At 45.5% G+C, this 5,020-nt stretch overlaps 1 long non-coding RNA gene across 1 annotated transcript; it reads left to right on the forward strand.

The window, feature by feature from the left end:
* The first annotated feature begins 1,587 nt into the window (after window positions 1-1,587).
* On the forward strand, window positions 1,588-4,239 carry LOC125537075 (uncharacterized). Its single transcript, XR_015616396.1, has 2 exons — window positions 1,588-2,100; window positions 3,870-4,239. It is a non-coding gene; the product is annotated as an uncharacterized LOC125537075 (long non-coding RNA).
* Window positions 4,240-5,020: the final 781 nt, after the last annotated feature.

Below are 5,020 nucleotides of genomic sequence, written 5' to 3' on the forward strand. Positions count from 1 at the left end.
CTATGAGATTATGCAACTCCCGTTTGCCGGAGGAACACTTTGTGTGCTACCAAACGTCACAACGTAAATGGGTGATTATAAAGGTGCTCTACAGGTGTCTCCAAAGGTACATGTTGGGTTGGCGTATTTCGAGATTAGGATTTGTCACTCCGATTGTCGGAGAGGTATCTCTGGGCCCTCTCGGTAATGCACATCACATAAGCCTTGCAAGCATTGCAACTAATGAGTTAGTTGCGAGATGATGTATTACGAAACGAGTAAAGAGACTTGCCAGTAATGAGATTGAACTAGGTATTGAGATATCGACGATCGAATCTCGGGCAAGTAACATACCGATGACAAAGGGAACAATGTATGTTGTTATGCGGTCTGACCGATAAAGATCTTCGTAGAATATGTAGGAGCCAGTATGAGCATCCAGGTTCCGCTATTGGTTATTGACCGGAGATGTGTCTCGGTCATGTCTACATTGTTCTCGAACCCGTAGGGTCTGCACGCTTAAGGTTTCGATGACAGTTATATTATGAGTTTATGAGTTGTGATGTACCGAAGTTAGTTCGGAGTCCCGGATGTGATCACGGACATGACGAGGAGTCTCGAAATGGTCGAGACATAAAGATTGATATATTGGACGGCAATATTCGGACACCGGAAGTGTTCCGGGTGATTTTGGAGAAAACCGGAGAGCCGGAGGGTTACCGGAACCCTCCTGGAAGAAGTAATGGGCCATATGGGCCTTAGTGGAGAGAGAGGGGCTGCCAGAGGTGGGCCGCGCGCCTCCTCCCCCCTGGTCCGAATTGGACTAGGAGAGGGGGGGGGGCGGCGCCCCCCTTTCCCTCTCCCTCCCCACTTCTTTCCCCCTCCTAGTAGGAGTCCTACTCCTACTAGGAGGAGGACTCCTACTAGGAGGAGGACTCCTCCTGGCGCGCCTATAGGGGCCGGCCGGCCTCCTCCCCTTGCTCCTTTATATACGGGGGCAGGGGGCACCCCTAGATACACAAGTTGATCTTCGTGATCGTTCCTTAGCCGTGTGCGGTGCCTCCCTTCACCATATTCCACCTCGGTCATATTGTAGCGGTGCTTAGGCGAAGCCCTGCGACGGTAGAACATCAAGATCGTCACCACGCCGTCGTGCTGACGGAACTCCTCCCTGACGCTTTGCTGGATCGGAGCCCGGGGATCGTCATCGAGCTGAACGTGTGCTAGAACTCGGAGGTGCCGTAGTTTCGGTGCTTGATCGGTCGGGCCGTGGAGACGTACGACTACATCAACCAAACGCTTCCGTTGTTGATCTACAAGGGTACGTAGATCACACTCTCCCCTCTCGTTGCTATGCATCACCATGATCTTGCGTGTGCGTAGGATTTTTTTTTGAAATTACTACGTTCCCCAACAGCTATACTATCGGGCCGTGATCACTTGAGAGGTGATCACGGGTTTGTACTTATCTTTCCCTAATAATAAAGCACGGATTGAGTCTTCAGGTTCACCGTCACGGCGTTTTTACACAAAGGTCCCTGTATTCTGGCTAATTTAACCCACAGTACTTTTTAAGTCAAAAACGTTTCGTTCTGCACGAGTAGACTTAGAAAAAAACACAGGCGCATGCCACACGGACACGGGCATCTCCCCAATACCTATGACCCCAACTCCCTCCAGCGCCGCCGCCGCCGCCCCCCTCTTCTGCAACCACCACGCCGTCCGCGCAGCCCTAAAGCACGCTGCTCCTTTCCCTTCCCAAGCCGCCCTGGATCTGGCGATGGAGGTGGCCGCCGTCGTGGCCATGGAGGTCTCGCCAGCCGCCTTCGAAGTCCTACATCCCCGATATCGACGGGATTGCAGCCGCCTGGCCAAGGTTGTCGGCCCTCGACGAGCTCCTCCATAAATTTTGGTTCCCCATAGTGCCTACGGGCCGCCTCTCCCTCTCCATCCTACGCCCCTCCTTCTCCACTTCAGATTTCGGCTGAAGATCGCCTCTCCCTATTCCCCTTCCAATCTGGAGCACAGGCGGAGAGCCTGGTTGTGTGCGGCGGAGATGGCGCCCCGCCTTTGCGCCTCATAAGGCTGGGCGTAGCTTCGCCGAGGCCATGACCTCTCCAGGTATCGATCTAAAACAGATCACCAACCCATTGGAACCTCTCCCTGTCTCTTTCTTCTCCATCTTCCTCATACGGAGTACTATCCAATGGTACCTTAGTTTTTGTATAGTTAGCTAGCAGAGACTCAATAGTAGCATTTTTTGCCTGTACATCATAGCCATGCCTTGGAGAGACGCAAATTAGTGCAGTTAACAAGAAGCAATTGACGAAGATCTTACGAGATGGCTAGCAAATCCAGATATCAAACATAATTTTGGTAATATATATTATGTATGCAATAGTTTGAAGGGATGCTTACCAGGTATGTACCACTCAAAATCTAGGTCCAGTAACTATCCAGTTGCAAATTCACTTCAAGTTTGTGTAACAAATATATATACATCAACTAGGATTTAGGTTTAACCGTTTAAGTCTGTGCTACAATTGAAAGACTAGGGAGAAGAGGGTGGATTGTACTACCTGATCGCTTGCTGTACATCTGAAAGAGATTCAGTTCGTTTGAATATTCTGATTTTGCGACATGGTCGCCAGTGAATAGTGCCTTTAGCAGTTTGGTCAACAAGTAGACCGAGCCCAACATAAAATGGTTTCATTTTCATGAGTGAATCTTACCTTAGATGATTAGGAGAAGATCAGTATGGAACCACATAACTATTGGTAAAATGATCGTTAATTAATGACATCATTACCATCCAGCCATCTTGTCTTTCCAAAGAACAACATACGAGCTTCGTTCTCTAAAGTTTAAGAATAATACAACCATCTTGCCTTTTGAAAGAATAACAAAGATAAATATAGAACCGTGTAAGTCTGAACATACATGTGGGTCAAAAACATGTAGTATGCTCCACCGAGATTCTCAATCTTGTCCACCAGTATCGGCTTATACCTTGGACTAAAATATTAAGAGGTTATCATAACAACTATAGCGAATATAATCACTGTTTTCAGATCAAATAAGGAATCGATCTCATGATGGTCGATGCTTGATGCAACGGAGGATCACAGGTGTACTGCCTGCAGTTTCAATTTAACCGGGCAGTTGCCATCATCGTGAGACTTGCCAACTTGAGGAACTACAACGATTCTTTGTTCCAGCCATATCCCATCCACCGGGCCGGAGCTTTCACGTCACCTACAATGCACAGTGCTCGCGGCTCGCCGTTGGCGCCAGCCTCGTTGACGCACTCCCGGAACCCCTCAAGCAGCTCATGCTCGTTCGGTCATGCAGGACGGCGCTGTAGCACTATCGTTGGATGTGAATCGCTTCAAAACCGGAAGCAGCGTGCGCGCTGATGTGGCGTGTTTCCTCCTTTGCTACACTCTGATTGACTGATGGTTAGATGGTTGATGTTGCAGTCTGATGAGGCCTAGCGGGTGTGGCTTCTGCTGAAATTTTTTACACCAGCAGCTCCTGGTGAGTTTGATCCCCTGAGTCATTATAGAGGAAGTGAGAATGTCAGAAAGGAGAAGAAGAAAAAACCTTGCTACCGGGGATGACATCCACACCATTTTGTGTGTGTTGGTGGAGTGATTGAACCATGGCAATCAGAGCTGACATCACATCTCCCTTCCTCATACACACTTTTTGGGTAGTTGTGCATCTATATTCCATTCTGCACACCAAGAGATTATGTTGTTTTTATTTTACTGAAGCAGTTACGATTTAGTAGTACATCGTTATCATTCTCAACAAATTCATACATGACACCTTTGATAAGAAAGAACTTTCAGCGATTGAGTTACTTTATTCGACTTTATGTTTTTCAGGAGGGGAGTCCGGGAGGCGGGACAGCCGGCAGCGGCGCCATTCTGTTTGGGGATGCTTGGATCTGGTGATGCTAGAGCATGGGAACGGGAAACATCACCTCAGCTATGGAATTTCAAATAGCCAATTTACCTTTCTCCCTAAAGATTTCTTACACTGCTGTCAGTATCATTGCTCTTGGGGTCTAGATTTTGTTAATATCAAAATCTGGGTACTTACCAGCAAACGAGTTGTTGATCTATTTACTTAGTCAAGTTCATTTATGCTATGTTCTTCAGTCAAGCTTTAGATTCTAGCCTTTATTAAATAGCAATGATGTTGTTCAAAACCTGCTAATGTCAGAAATCCTACTGCCCAGCAGGATTTCTAGAATTCTAGTGCATCTGGTTTCTATAACATGGTTTGCCAACCGTGGTAAGCACTGCTCAGTGTGTGGCAGCTTTTCATTAGGATTGGAAACAAGATTTGAGATACAGGTGTAGGTCAAATTTTGCAAAAATTATGGGTCTGCAGGTAGAAAGTTACATGTAGGAAATTTTACAATTTTCTGAGAGTAAAAATTCAAGCATGAATTTGAATATAGTTCCATGATTTTTTTGCTGACAAGTTTTCTTATATTTACATCTCTTTCTATGGTATAGGAATTTATACGCCTACTTAACTGTTCAAAGATATCCCTTTTGTTTGTCGATTCGAAGTTACCACATATAAGCTTGAGTCCATGTGAACTGACACACAGTTTGGAACAAAATAAAACTTAGTACTGTAGTACAGTTTGGTGGATAAACTACTACTTACCTCGACATTCTAATAATTTGTAATAATGATAGTTGGCATTGGTCATGCAAGACCGCTTGCATGAAATTAGTGGCTTGCTTCTGTTGTGCTCTTCAAAAATTATGTTGCTTCAGTTTATTTTACATTTTTTAATTTACTGTTTTTTGCGAAACAAAAGTACTAGAGAATATTATTCTACATTATTTTCAACCGCTACATTTTATCTGTTTGCGGTATGACTGTATGGTTCTCAATCAAAGAAGAGGCCCAACAGTCTCTTTCGGGACTTTTTATCACCACATATATAATCTTATAGAACTAGGAGTCGAGAACTAAAATTCCCCAAAAGATCATATATGCTTGATGTGTGTGAACA

This window comes from Triticum urartu, chromosome 2A (genome assembly GCF_056163025.1).
Source record: "Triticum urartu cultivar PI428250 chromosome 2A, HENAU_Tu73, whole genome shotgun sequence".
In the NCBI taxonomy this organism is placed as follows: domain Eukaryota; kingdom Viridiplantae; phylum Streptophyta; class Magnoliopsida; order Poales; family Poaceae; genus Triticum; species Triticum urartu.